General features: G+C 38.4%; 1 long non-coding RNA gene across 1 annotated transcript; it reads right to left on the bottom strand.

The window, feature by feature from the left end:
- Positions 1-434: 434 nt before the first annotated feature.
- Positions 435-15,010, bottom strand: LOC116270262. The gene is made up of 3 exons (XR_004178218.1): positions 12,481-15,010; positions 10,987-11,076; positions 435-1,513 (listed from the first exon to the last, which is right to left on the bottom strand). It is a non-coding gene; the product is annotated as an uncharacterized LOC116270262 (long non-coding RNA).
- Between the last annotated feature and the right edge of the window lie 994 nt (positions 15,011-16,004).

Consider the following 16,004-nt stretch of genomic DNA (forward strand, 5'->3'; position numbering starts at 1 on the left):
CAAAGTTTTTAAACCCCTGTAGCCATCATCTGTGGCAATTTGGTGGCTCGTAGGAGCTTTTTTTTCTTACTCCAAATCAATGTTCTTGATGTTGCTTATGTGATTATGACAACATATCAATAATATGGAGTAGCTAACATTTATCAAGTGTTAACTATAGCCACGCACAAAGCATCTTGTGATCATCACAACTATAAGAGATGTAGTATTATCATCTTTGTCTTACAAGAGAAACAGATACATTGAGGGAGTAAGAGTTTCCCAAAGTTACACAGCTAGTGAGAGCTGTGCTGGTATTGTCTGACTCGAGTCCAAATTCATGGCTTCTATTTCAAATTAGCTCAGCTGGTATAGAGATGCAATGGGGAAGAGGGGAGGAGAGAAAGGGAGGGAGGGAGGGAAGGAGGGAGGGGAAAAAAGAAGAAAAGATTAAATTCAGGGAAAAAATTATTTATATTCTATTTTAAAATAATTGTAAATCTAAATAATTGTACTTAGTCCCATGGAAAATGTACAGTATTACAATTTAGAGTGTCTGCTTTATTGAAAACTAGAGACTAATGAGAAAAATAATGCTTCCTAGTTTAGCTATTATAGTATTACTATCTGGGCCTATTTAGGAAGTTGCAGAATGGAGGCAGCTTTCCAACTTTTATTCTGAAATTAGATCCTGGGGCCTATGGCAAGGGTAGGGCAGACAGCATATGGCCTAAGGTCAAAGACTGCCTAGGACTAACCCAAAAGTATGCCTCAACAGAGGTAAAAACTAATTCACAAATTCCATAACAATAAATGGCGACTGTGAGCATATGACTGACCCATTCTATTTTCAAGTAAGGTCAAGTCAGAAAGCTGAATTTAGGACAACTAAGAGCCAATAATATTCTTGGCTGGAAAGCCTGCCATTCATCAACAGAATCACATGTCTACAGAGCTCTCTGGCTTACCTAAATTCATGACCATTTTGGGAAAGGTATGATGTCTTCCTAAAGCCTCAGCTTTGCTCATCAAGTTCTGGTGCCCACACCAGGATTTTCAGGCAGTTGTTCCTCTGGAGAGGTAACATTTGTTCTGTTGGAGATGGCCTTTAGCACCAGCACAGCTGTTGTCAAGAGGTCTTTGCACTCAATCACATCTATTGACAATCTGCAACCTGCTAGGTCATGGACTGAATGCTTCATCAAGGTTATTTATGAGTCACTATGACTTCAGGGTTTTTTTGTTTCATGCAAAGATCAGAAGTACAAAAATAGCTTTATTTAATCAGAAAGGGCTAGAAAATAAATGTCTTGTACATTCTTCCTGTGGTTATGGTTTCCAGTTCCTTTTCTTCAATTAATTATATAAGTATACTCAACTTCAGGGATCTTATTTTCCCCCAAATCATTCATGTGGTAACAAGGGAATAGAGAAGGCTTCATGAGCAAGTACATTGATGTTCCACAAAAGCTTCTGAAACATGTACATCGAGTAGACACCAGTCTGCATCTCGTTTCTTTTAACACTTGCTTACCTAAAATAAGAAAGGAATATTTTTCAATCAAAGATATGGGGTGTTGTTGTTGTTGTTTTTAAAATATCTTTTTAAAACCATCTTAACCATTTCTAAGTGTATTGTACAGTGCACATTGTTGTGCAAAGAATCTCCAGAAATTTTCATATTGCATATCTGAAACTCTATACCCATTAAACAGTAACTTTTCTTTTTCCCCTCCCACTAGCCCCTGGTAACCACTATTCTACTTTCTGTTTCTAAGAGTTTGACTACTTTAGATTCCTCATATAAATGGAATCATGCAGCGTTTGTCTTTTTGTGACTGGCTTATGTCACTTAGCAAAACATCCTCAAGGTTCATCCATGTTGTAGCACATGGCAGGATTTGCTTCTTTTTTAAAGCTGAATAATATTCCATTGTATGTATAGACCACATTTCATTTATCCATTCATCCGCTGATGGACATTTAGGTTGCTTCCACCTCCTGGCTATCTTTAATAACACTGCAATGAACATGGGTATGCAAATAAATATTTGAGATACTGTTTTCAATTCTTTTGGATATGTACCCAGAAGTGGGATTGCTAGATCATGTGATAATTCTATTTGGAATTTTTGAGGAACCTCCATACTATTTTCCATAGCTGCTGCACCATTTTATATTTGCACAAGCAATGCATACAGTTCCAATTTTCCCATATCCTTGCCAACACTTGTTATTTTCTGTGTTTTGTAAAATAATGGCCGTCTTAATGAGTGAGGTATATTTTTTCACTGTCTTTTATAAAGAGCAAAATAATAACCAAGCAAACAATTTCAAGTAATTTAATTAAATGTTCTCAATTCAAATCAATCATCTAACACTATTGTCTTTCTGGCATGAATTTATTCTTTGTTTTATCCAAAAATTAGTCAATATACACAAAACTTCTGATGCAGTAATTCAACCTTTAGGTATACGTTCAACATAAATGAGTACTTATGTCCACCTAAAGACATGTATAAGAATGTTCACAGAGCTTTACTCACAATAGCCCAAAACTGAAGACTACCAAAGTCCAGAGACGGTACAACAGATAAATAAATTGAAGTATACTTACACAATAGAATACCAAACAGCAGTGAAAAATAAAAAAAGAACTTCTGCTATATGTGACAACTTGGATGAATTTTATATACATGATATTGAGTAGGCCAGGCCAGATGCGGTGGCAGGCACCTGTAATCCCAGCACTTTGGGAGGCCAAGGTGGGTGGATCGCTTAAGCCTAGGAGTTTGAGACTATCCTGGGCAATAAAGCGAAACCTTGTCTCTACAAAAAATACACACAAAAATTAGCTGGGTGTGGTGACACATGCCTCTAGTTTCAGATGCTTGGGAGCCTGAGGTGGGAGTAGCAACCAAGCCTGGGTGGTTGAGGCTGCAGTTAGCCGTGATTGCACCACTGCACTCCAGCCTGAGTGATAGAGTGAGACCTTGTCTCAGGAAAAAAAACAAAAACAAAAAAAATTGAGTAAAAGAAGCCAGATACAAAAGAGTACAATGACCCCTTGGTACCTGCACATGATTGGCGATTGGTTCCAGGACTGCCCCGGTACTAAAATCTGAGGATGCTCAAGTCTCTCATATGAAATGGCATAGGGTTTGTATATGCACACCCTCTCAGTACACTTTAAATCATCTCTAGATTACTTATAATACTTAATACAATATAAACTCTGTGTAAATAGTTATTAGACTGTCTTTTTTAGTGAATAATGATAAGGGGAAAAGTCTGTACATGTTTAGTGCCGATGTAATTTTTTTTTTCAAATATTTTTATCCCATGGTTGACTGAATCCATGGATGTGTAACCCATGGATACGAAGGGCCAACAGTACATACTATATGATTCCATTTGTAAAGTTCAAAAACAGGCAAAACTATGGAGATAGAGCTTAATATGATTCCCATTGGTGGGGTATTGACTAGTAGGGAGCAGAAAGGATTATTTGGTATGCCGTAAATGTGTTATATGTTGATCAAGATAGTAGTTGCATGAGTATATATATAAATAAAACCTCATTAAGCTGCACAAGGTATTTGAATCTGTACATTTTCTTTTCTATAACTATCAATAAAGTAAGAGATTAAAGATTAGTCTTAGCAAGAGAACCTATTTTGCCTTCATAAAATACCCTCCTCTTTGTTTTTTTAAGAGAAACAAATAACTTAAAAAAAAAAAATCCACTAGTGAGTGAGTTTGGGGAATGTTGGAGAGGGAAAAAAAATTCCAAACTTAGTATTGAAGGGAACTTTAAAAAATGGCAGAGATCTCTGCCCGGCCGCCGCCCCGTCTGGGAAGTGAGGAGCACCTCTGCCCAGCTGCCGCCCCACTGTCTGGGAAGTGAAGAGCAGCTCTGCCGGGCCACTGTGCAACCCTCCAAGTGTGAAGTGACAGCTTGTGTGTGATCTTTCTGCCCTCCCCAAGTTTGCATTTTCGACATTAAAGTTTACTTTTTAATTAAAACTTTTAAACTGGAGAATAAAAAAATGGCAGAGAAATGGAAGAATGGAGACAAAATAAGCTTTATTTACCCTGTACCTAAGCCACTCCCTAGAAGTAATTTAGAAAAGTAAGTTAACTTGGAGGGTACTCATAGACATTTAATCTTCTATGGTGTCCTCAGCACTTAAATGTGTTAAGTTTTAAATACTAAACTTTATCACTCAGTTGTCATTCACAACGATTAATTGAGCGTGCACTTTGAGCTTAGCTTTGTTTGTATGCAGTTGTTGCCTTGCATTGTTAGGCATAGAGTTACATTTGTTTGTGTTCATTCCCATTGCAACAAAGCAATCCAATGATGGAAACAGAGGACTGAAAATCAAGCCATCCCTGAAAGATTAGTGTTGTGCATAACTCAGTTCTAAATAGAGTTCTGTCAATTCTTCAATATTAAAAGCAAGTACTGCTTCATGAAGTCATCCTGATTTATAGCCAAGGCCCTTTATTAGCAATTATAACATGGCTATGTCTAGATTTTGAGATATAAAAGTAAACCATATAGTAAATCCTAGTTTAATTAGCCTGTGTTTTCCATCGTAAGAGGCTTTGGCTAGTAGTGCCTATTCTGGGATAGACAATTAGGTGGTACTGGATTCCTCCGGGATTGGAAAATATATACAATTAAAGACAAACTTTTTTCTTATGTGCTGAACCACATGAAAATAGTTACATTTCTCACCACCGCCCAGCCCAACCACCGTCATCTCTCACCTGCACAATTATAATAACCTCCCACCTCGTGCACCTGGTTCTCCCCTTGCCCTTACTGTATTTTCTGCACAGCAACGATAACAGCTCCCTTAAAACCTCAATTCCATCATAACCCTTCATTGCTCAGAATCTTTCGAAGGCTTCCCATCTCCGCAAAATAAAATCCAAAGACCTTATAATGAATTAAAAGGTCCTATATTTTCCAGCTTTATTAGCCTCTCTCCACTCCAGCCAGCTGGCCCTCTCCTGATCCTAAACACACCTCACTGTAGGTCTTTACCCTGCTCCCTGCACCTCCCCCCACCCTCCACAGTTCCCGAGATAGCCCCTAGATAACCGTATGGCTTGCTTCTGCATCGCATTCTTGACTGAGTTTAACTCTCGCCTCATTTTAGAGACCTTCTTACCACTCTAAAACAGTCGCTTCAAACAATATCTATTTCCTTACCTTGCTTTGTTTTTCATCACAGCACTTGTCATCACCGGCTGTGTTTTAAATGTATGTGCTTATTTATTGTCCATGTTTCTCCTCTAGAATGTGAGCTCCCCCTACTGGAGAGTAAGGACTTTGTTTTGTTAACTGTTGTATTCCCGCCGTCTAGTACACTGCCTGGCATATGGTAGACGTTCAATAAATACTTGCTGATTTATATAACAAACGATAATGAATACTTACAGATTATGCAGTCTGTATGAATTTTAAAGTCGGGAATTTGAAAGTCATTTGTAAGCTATATATTGTCTGAGCTATTACAGTGTCAACAAAGGTATATACAGATTGATGTTTATAACATTGAAAAAAATTTCAACTTTCATCTTTCAACCTTGAACCTCAAACTTCAACTTTCATCCTGGCAACATGATATATAGAGAGCATAAAGCTGTAGGATCTGACTGTGTTATAATTTTTGGCCCTCAGACTCAGTGTGTAGCAGCAAACATAGCTGCATTGGGGTTACAGAGCTGTAGTCATTGTTCAGATGTAGTAAGATGTTCCCTATAGTCCCTGGATATATACCATCTGGTGCTGGAATACCATAACTTCCACTTCCTCACTGTTCAAGAGAAATATACAGACATACATTGCTCTGCAACAAGAGTCAGCAAACTATGGCATTTGCACCACATCCAACTCAGCAGCCTATTTTTGTACAGCCTGAAAGCTAACAATATTTTTTACATTTTAGAGAGTTAAAAACAAAACAAAACAAAATGTGACAGAGGCCATATGTGGCCTAAAAGCTTAAAAGATTTACTGTCTGGCCCTTCAAGGAAAAGTTTGCTGACCGCTGCTCTACAAATTAGGTTGATGAACATGACTTTGCGAGAGAAAAAGGGTTTTAAAAATGAATGCCTGGAGCAGAGATTATGTTGAAATGCATAGTTTGGCTTTCTGAATCAGTCCGTATTACAAAGGCAATGGGTTTGCTAACCTGGGATAGAATGAATAAACTTTTGCAAAGACAGGGAACTGATACTGGCAAGACAAGCACAGACCTCTCTGTGAACTTTGAATCTTGAGTTTCAAAAAGGGAAAATCATGGCCGGGTGCGGTGGCTCAAGCCTGTAATCCCAGCACTTTGGGAGGCCGAGACGGGCGGATCACGAGGTCAGGAGATCGAGACCATCCTGGCTGACACGGTGAAACCCCGTCTCTACTAAAAAATACAAAAACTTAGCCAGGCGAGGTGGCGGGCGCCTGTAGTCCCAGCTACTCGGGAGGCTGAGGCAGGAGAATGGCGTAAACCCAGGAGGTGGAGCTTGCAGTGAGCTGATATCCGGCCACTGCACTCCAGCCTGGGCGACAGAGCGAGACTCCGTCTCAAAAAAAAAAAAAAAAAAAAAAAAAGGGAAAATCTAACTAATTTTAAAACCAATCTAAGGCAAAATATCAGTGAGAAGAGAGGAATAAGCATGGTAGCTTTGGGGCCAAGTTACTCTTTGTGGCAGGAACTCCAAGATGTCCATCAGTAATCATTCTCCCCGACTTTTAATAATGGAGCTTCTTCATTCAAGCTTGGAAGAAGGTTGTCCATCTAAAGACAGCATTCCCAGTCTCCCAGGCAGCTAGACATGGCCATATTCCAGTAAGCAGAATGTGAACAAAAAAGATGCACACCATGTCCATGAGACTAACTTCTGGATGAGATGAAATTGCCTGTTTCCCTTTGCCCGTCCATCTTCCCATTGGCTGGGAAACGGAAGATGCAGATTGAGGTTGCAGTCACCCTATCAGCCTTGAACTGCTTGGCCTGGTAAAAATTAGCTTCTGTTTCATTTAAACCATTGCCTTTGGTGTGGTCTCTGTGACATCAACTTACACTGAAAGTCAAGACAATAATATTGCTTATGGCATTAGGTTTATATACATCAATGCCAATTTTTTTTTAAACATAAGATAGAGTGATTTTAAATTTTTAACGCAAGATACAAACATTTCTTAGTTATCATCAAACTTTTCCTTAAAGGGCCAGACAGTAAATCTTTTAAGCTTTTAGGTCACATATAGGCTGTATCGTATTTGTTTTGTTTTGTTTTGTTTTAACCCACAAAGAATTACGCACATGTATTAGCTCACAGTGACATCAACTTACACTGAAAGTCAAGACAATGATATTGCTTATGACATTAACTTTATATACATCAATGCCCCAAATTTTTTTAACATAAGATAGAGTGATTTTAAATTTTTAACAAAAGATACAAGACATTTCTTAGTTATGACCAAACTTTTCCTTAAAGGGCCAGACAGTAAATCTTTTAAGCTTTTAGCCACATATGGCCTCTATCACATTTTGTTTTGTTTTGTTTTGTTTTTAACCCACAAAGAATTATACACATGTATTAGCTCACAAGATACGTAAAAATATTGTTATGTTTTCTTTAGAAAATGTTAAGGTTTTCACAAGGAGATATTACCTCACACCTGTTGGGTGGCTATTATCAAAAAGACAAGAGATAACAAGTGTTGGTGAGGGTGTGGAGAAAAGGGAGCCTTTGTAAACTGTTGATGGGACTGTAAATTGATACAGTCATGGAAAACAGTATGAAGATTCCTCAAAAAATTAAAACTTAAACTACAATATGATCCAGCAACTTCACTTCTGGGTACATACACAAAGGAAATGAAATACATATATATTTAAGAGGAGGGCCTTGCTCCATCACCAAGGCTGCAGTGCAGTGGTGTGATCATAGCTCACTGTAGCCTGGAACTCCTGAGCTCAAGTGATCTTCCCACCTCACCCTCCCAAGTAGCTGGCAGGTATATGCCACCACGCCTAGCTAATTAAAAAAAAATTGTTTGTAGAGACAGGATCTCAGTATGTTGCTCAGACTGGTCTCAAACTCCTGACCTCAAGTGATCCTCCTGCCTCAGCCTCCCCAAGTGCTGGGCTTATGGGCATGAGCCACTGACCCTAGCCCAAATCAGTATGTTTAAGAGATACCTGCACTATCATGTTCATCGTAGCATTATTTACAATAGCCAAGATATGGAAACAACATAAGTGACCACTGATGAATGGATAAAGAAAATGTGGTATGTATACACACACATACACACATACACACATTATTCAATCATAAAATTCTGCCATTTGCAACAACATGGATGAACCTGGAGGACATTATGTTAAGTGAAATAAGGCACAGAAAGACAATTACTTTATGTTCTCAGTTATATGTGCAAACTAAAAAAGTTGAACTCATAGAAGCAGATAGTAGAAAGGTGGTTGCCAGGGGCTCAGAGATGGAAAAAAATGGGGAGATATTTGTCAAATGTACAAACTTTCAGTTATAAGGTGAATAAGTACTGCGGATCTAATGTAAAGCATGGTGATTATAGTTTATTGTATTGTCTACTTGAAATTTGCTAACAGAGTAGATCTTAAGTGTCCTCATCGCCACACACACGCACACACACACACAAATGGTAACTGTGTGGTGATAGATGTGTTAATTGAATTCTGGTAATCATCACACAACGTACATCTATTCCAGATAATCACATAGTACACTTAAATATATATAATTTGTATTGTCAACTATAACTCAATGAAGATGGTGGAGACAAAAATGTTATGTTTTTAAAATTGTACATTAAAACTTTGATTAACCATAACTTCATTTTTATGCAAGAAGGTAAGGCATTCGTGGGGTTTGTTGTTCCAAAGAGCTACCCTGTTGCCCAAACATCATTTCTTCTCCCCACTGATTCAAAGAGTTAACTTTATTATCCGCGTATGTATGCACTCCTTCTTTCACCCCACAAACACTGACTGAGTTACTGCTGCGGCGTGTTCTGTGCTAGATGCCGGAGGGACAAGGATGAGCAGAGCCTGGTCCCAGCCATGGTGGAATACAGAGGAGGAGACCATGCATGCTAAGCAAACAGATTAAGTATTGCAACTTGCAAAGTGCTGCGAAGGAAACAAATGACCGCAGAGAGAAAATAATGAAGCGTTGATGTGGGGCAGTTTCCTCTTACAGACTGCTTGAAGGAAGTTCCACTGAATGGGAGCTGGAGCTCAAATAATAGGATTGAGCCAGCCTGGGAAAGAGCGGGGAAAAGCGCTCCACGTGGAAGGAGCAGCTCATGCAAACACTCTGTCGGGAGAAAGAACTTGGCTCTGTGGAGGAAGGAAACCGGCCAGCGTGGCTGAGACATGCTGAGCGTGGAGAGGCATGCTGTGAGAGAGGTTAGCGGGAGTAGCGGGTCTGGCCGCTCAGTGTAGGAATATGGATTTAATTCCAAGTGCAAGGAAAACCATTGAAAGCTTTTAAGCCACAGGTTTATATATAACCCTATTATGTTTTTAGGCAATGACTCTGGTTGTCTTGGGGAGAAAGGCTAGAAAGGGATTAATAAAAGAGATAGGAGACTATAATTTTTAAAATTGGGAAATTATTGCAGTAAATCTCGGGAAACAAAACTTTCTTTTTTTTTTTTTTTTTTTTTTTTTTTTTGGACGGAGTCTCGCTCTGTCGCCCGGGCTGGAGTGCAGTGGCCGGATCTCAGCTCACTGCAAGCTCCGCCTCCCGGGTTCACGCCATTCTCCGGCCTCAGCCTCCCGAGTAGCTGGGACTACAGACGCCCGCCACCTCGCCTGGCTAGTTTTTTGTATTTCTTAATAGAGACGGGGTTTCACCATGTTAGCCAGGATGGTCTCGATCTCCTGACCTCGTGATCCGCCCGTCTCGGCCTCCCAAAGTGCTGGGATTACAGGCTTGAGCCACCGCGCCCGGCCAAAACTTTCATATGCCTTAGAATTTATTTCAGATATCTATTCCGTTCCATTGATCTGGATTTTTATTCCTGCACCAGTTTTGTACAGCTTCATAATAGTTTTGATTTGTCGTCAAGTTTTCTCATACTTCTCAACTCAGAATTTCCTCAATATTCCTGCATGTTTGCTCTTCCATTTGATCTTTGGGATGATACTGTCAGGTTCCACAAGTAATCCTGATGAGATTTTGATTGAGAGTGCCTGAACTTTACAAGTTCATTTAGGGAGATTTAGCCTCTTGGTAGTAGTAAGTCTTCCTCTCACCCAAAAGACGTATCTCTCTCTACATTTATTTCTGCCTTCTTGTCTTCCTTTATGAACCTCTGTAAACTCATTTTTATACTAATTTTTGTATGTTAGACCTGTACATTTCTTTTGAAATTTATTTCTTGATAATTTAGGGTGGTTTTGTCCTTTTTTTTTTTCCAATGGAGTCTCATGCTGTCACCCAGGGTGGAGTGCAGTGGCGTGATCTCGGCTCATTGCAACCTCTGCCTCCCAGGTTCAAGGGATTCTCCTGCCTCAGCTTCCCAAGTAGCTGGGATTACAGGCATGCACCACTATGCCCAGCTATTGTTTTTTGGGTTTTTTTTTGTATTTTTAATAGAGACTGGGTTTCACCATGTTGGCCAGGCTAGGCTGGTCTTGAACTCCTGACCTCAGGTGATCCGCCTGCCTCAGTCTCCCAAAGTGATGTGATTACAGGCATGAACCACCATGCCCGGCCTATTTTTTGATAATTTTTGTTATTGTTGTTGTAATTGGGAGTTTTCTTTTGTTATAGGTCCTAATAAAACTTTTGTCATATTTCCACATATTTGTGATAGAAAAAGACAAAGGTAATGGAAAGAAATGAGTTGACTACATTTTTTTCCTGATCCATCAGTCTCACTCCTGGTTATAGTTTTTGAAATTGAAAATCAGAGTATGCAGCCTTTGTCACCTGGTTCCACCATGACAGATTCCCTTGAAGCAAAGGAAGCCTCCTGTCTCCTGACCCATCTGAGGGGAAGTTACGAGGGTAAGAGGAAGTCTGGGAAGAAAAAAATCAATTAATACCTCCAAATGGCATCCCACTGTATTATATATAGATTATACACATTTACATTAAACCAGAAATGTTAAATGGGACTTTTTATGTTGTCTCATATTCTGTGACCCCCCCCAAAGACAAAAGTTCACACATACAAGGAGAGGTGCAAAGCATATTTTGGGACTTGTTACAATGTAACCACAGTGCATACCCCAAAATGGAAAACAGAATCCTCTGAGGGGAACATAAATAGTTTTATTTTATTCTCAGTACTCTTCTGTGTTTTCTAAATATTTGCTAATGAACCGATTTTATTTTTATGGTCAGGAAAAAAAAACTAAACAGCAAGCCTAAGAGACTTTCAAATAAATCTGAGAAAAGAGGGGGAGGATTTCATGCTTAGATATTCTCAAAGAGCACGTGGCTTCAAAGTAATGCCTGCATCTAACAACTGAAACCTGACCATAAGATCCCCCGTAATTCCAAAATGGCTAAAGGACAGAAGTAGAGGAAAGAAAGGGAAGAGGATGAAATGGGGAGAAACAAAAATATAAAGAACTCAGTGTGACTCCACACAGAACTCTTTGATGACTGGGAGAAGCCAGGCTATCAGGCTACTTTGTTGTCCCTTGTTCTTCAGTAAGTGGAATCATTTTCAATATGGAATGCATGGCCTTCAACAGGCAAGGAGGAGGTAATAGGCCAAATGAGTTGATCTCAGGCTCAAATGACCAGAGTGCAGAAGAAACCTGTCAATGTCATATCAATGCCACTTCAGGTAAGAGTTACAAGATCATAGACAATGGGAGGAATGTCTCAGGTCGCAGACAGACATGCAGGCCTGAACTTCAAAGAAAGGAACAAAACATGGTACAGAAACAACAGACAGATGAGCTTGATATTAATTCCACACACACACACACACACAAAAAAAATCTAGTTTGGATGATTAAGCATTGGCCTTGATTCTTTAAAAGTGCTAGCAATTTAGTTTTTTTAATCCCTGAAAGAAGTAACTCTGGCTTTCTTTCTACTCATTAAATGAGCTCTAGTTGGTATATGCATGCCATATTCTTTAAGAAAGAGTTTCATTGTGCTCAAATGAGATTTGTTAACAGAACAATGTTGCAGAGGCTGAAAGCACAAGCCATTCCAGCCCCCAGAACTATCAATGTAGAAACCAGTATTTCTTCAATGGCTATTAATTAATTGCCAGGCACTGTGCTGGGGTTATGATGACTGAGGACTAAGGAAATGTCCTGTCTCTCAGCATATTCCAGAGGGGAGATAGATGGTAAGTGTTATTATAGCCATGATGGTACTCACAGACTGGCATATCTGGAACAACATAAAAATGACATAATATTTTTCCAGGCCATTGGGAAAAGACCTTTAAGGACTTACCATTTGAGGAGGTTCCTCTGCTGGCAGGCAAAGCTCTGTCCTTCTCTAGGTGAAGGTAAGCAGAAGCCGAATGACATTCTTCCTGGGATACTCCAGGTCCCACTGGGTGCAAGGTTGGATTGAATGTCTCTGAAGCCTCTTACATCTCTAAGTACCAGACTTCTGTAAGATGAGTCAGGACTGAGAGAGCCAGAAGAGGTTTCCGGGAGGAAGTGAGACTTGATTTGCACCCAAAATGAGCACAGAATTTCAATAAGTAGAAAGTAGAACACAGCAAATGTGATTGAGTTTCCTCTCACCAAATGTATGCCAGGTAAATTAGATTCTCTTCAGAGATTCTGTGAGATTCCCAATGTTCTCTAACAAATCCATGTCATGCTTAAACTAACCAGAGTGGATTCTGTTATTTCCACTTCTGAAATTTGCCTATTGCGTTGACTCACTGAAGATCTCGTGGATCGGTTGGGTCACACTGTGACTTTGCCTTCTTACTTATCAGGCGTATTATGTGTCATGGAAGAGGCTACTGAGGCCTTAATAATTGTACTTTTTTTAGTATCATGGGTACAGAATTTATGAAATGTTTACACTGTCTCTCAGTATAGTGGATTCTCATTTGTTCACCCCTCCCATCTAAATGTACCACGGATTTCTCCAATGTGCTCCTCACCAGGTGGGTAATTCTGCTAACTGGCAAAAATGGACAGAGCAAGATGCCGCCAGAGGATACATCTCCTTTCTCTGAAGCAAGACAGAAAAATAAAACAATGTTTTACATAACACATTCATTTTCTTCTCCCTTTCTTCTCAGAATTGCTCTTATACAAAAGCTCATTCATCCAACAGGAATAAAAAACATTAGTAAGAAAAATGCATACCTAAATACTGTACATTTATACATTCATTAATGATGACAAAGAACAACTTCAAAAGAAAATAGAACCAATAAATAATTCATCTGATCTACCTACACAGTGCTGAACAACCAGTTTGCTATCGTCATCAAATTAGCTGGTTATTTATATATGGCATCGTCTCAACCCAATATTAGTGCAAAGTGGTATATTTGAAGGGACTGCAAATTAATGGGACTTTAGATGACTTAAAAATAATCTAAATACTCAAATAATTCTTTCCATATTCACAAATCCAAAGCCTAAAAGAGAATTTCTAATCTAGCATACTACTGGCATATTTTTATATTTTTATAGAGAAAGCATAGGCTTGTTCATATCTCCAAAGTATTCAGGCCCAATTGATACCATTTAACAGAAGATTGCGATGTATTTGAAGTAAGATTACACAAATATATACTCAGCTCTTTAGTGAGGAATTGTTATTTCCATTTAAAGAGAACTACATGTTACATAATTAATTTATGAGAAATCAACTTAGTGCCTTTTAGGTGATCATTTGTATCAAGGTTCCCTTTCTCTAAAGGGCAACTTGCAAAACTCAATAGTGCCCCATTGTGGAACTGTGGGACAACTGACGGCTAATCCAGGCTTTGCTATTTTTTCTTCTGTTTTGTTTTCTTTATAAGATAAACTTTGTCTAGTTTAGAAATGATAACTAAATTCATTTAGGTGTTAACAAAAACAAAGAACCAATCATATCCATGAGTATGTAAATATACTTATAGAATAATTTCTATTTATCAGAAACAAAATGCTTTTAATATTTCCTCACTTGTTCCTTTAATGACTATTCTGAAGAGTAAAGAGAGAATAAAGGCTACTTGTCAAAAGTGCTGCCTTGTTTTTCCACATATGGTGCCCCAAAGGTAAGTGTATGAAAAGCCATAAAAAGAACATGGGTGATATCACAGAGAAATCTCTTCTTCTAAGGATGTGGGAGGAAAATAGTTATAAAATATAATGGCACCTTATTTTCAAGCTTCATCTCATGATTGAAACAATTAAATTTTAAGAGAACTGTGTATGTCATAATTCATACGCTTATTTTTTCTTCCTATTGTGGAAAGCATATTATACAAGTCTAAAATGGAGCAAAATCTTGGGTCCATGATTAAGGATTGTGCCTGATATTTCGAATCCTACTGACAAAAAAACACCTCATCTGCAATGTCATCTATCTGGTTGTTGCATGGTTCTAATTAACATTTTCCTCTGCATATTAAGGCTAGAATTCCTTCCTTGTTTATTCCCCAACTCCCTCATTGCCCCAATATTCCTGAGTCCTCTCTTTTTTAGGTGAATCATCTCCAGAATCTTAAACACTTTTCCACAAGACATGGTTTTGTCTGCTTGTCCCCTTGTTGCAGTCTATAGGACTACTTTATGGAGGACACCACCTCCGAGCTTTAACTAAAACTTAAAAGTAAAAATAATATGAAAGAGGAAAAACAGGACTATCTAGCCAGATGAGTTTCTAAATCAATGAACAAAGCATCAAAAAAATTGAGTTTCTGTTAAAATAAATTACACCATCCATCATTGAAGAAGTACAAGTCAGCAGAAACCTAGAGCAAAAGATTTCAAGAGTAGTGGTAGTCTCATAATAATAATAATAATAATAATACTTTTTTTTTACAAATTATAAATGATACTTACAGATATTAAAAGCCAAAAAAAGAAAAAAGTTATAAATGAATGGCACTAACTCATTTTAAAGAATAAATAATGACGGTTAAAGCAAGATGCACTATGATACCTGACAAATTACACATTTGTAAATACTAAAGAGAAACTGAAAGCATAGATGGAGCAGTGGATGCTGCAAAGCAAAGAATCACAGATGCACTGGCTGGCATTACAAAGACAAAGTGCTCTGAAATTAGTCAAATAGATAACAATGGTTTAAAGAAGATGATTTTTAAAAATAGGAGTGTGTATGACTACAGATAAGGGGTTACTAGATAAATCACAAAATGCCAACAATAAAGCAACATAAGCAGCAAAAAAAAATTGCTTAGCTGTTTCCTGATCTGAAGGATCATTTTGGCATGTTGTTATTCAGCACATTAAGAGAGCCCATTTAATTCCACTCAGAAATAATCCTCACTGACATATACTTGTCACGATTTTATAGTTTAACTAAGGCAGGATTTCCAAGCTGCCAAAAAGAAATAAGAAGCAACATTTAAAGATGAAAGTGATAAGAGTGAATGTGGACCTTCTTTTCAGACTTCTGAAAAATGAAGAATCTTGTAGAAAAAAATATATGAAGTAGAAGAAACTGACCTTGAATTGTGGATTATGTGCTCATCTTTAGGAAACTTGATCAGTTGGTGACCCAAGCAATCTTCTTCTGACAAGTACCCTGGGGCCTTTGGCTGGGAGATAATTTTTTGTTAATTTCTTACTTTGAGGTCTTCTTGAACTCAGGTAGCATAATGTGAGCCCCAACCCTACATGAGTTATAGGTCTTTGAATACAAATTCTCAAAATAGATTTCTTTTTTCGACTCAGAGACCAACCCAAGACATTCAGAGTTCCATGGCACCTCCGCTGTTGAGTGACACTTTTTCTAATCTATCCTTTTCTGGAGGTTGTAGCCCTGTA

This window comes from Papio anubis, chromosome 14, assembly GCF_008728515.1.
Source record: "Papio anubis isolate 15944 chromosome 14, Panubis1.0, whole genome shotgun sequence".
NCBI lineage: Eukaryota > Metazoa > Chordata > Mammalia > Primates > Cercopithecidae > Papio > Papio anubis.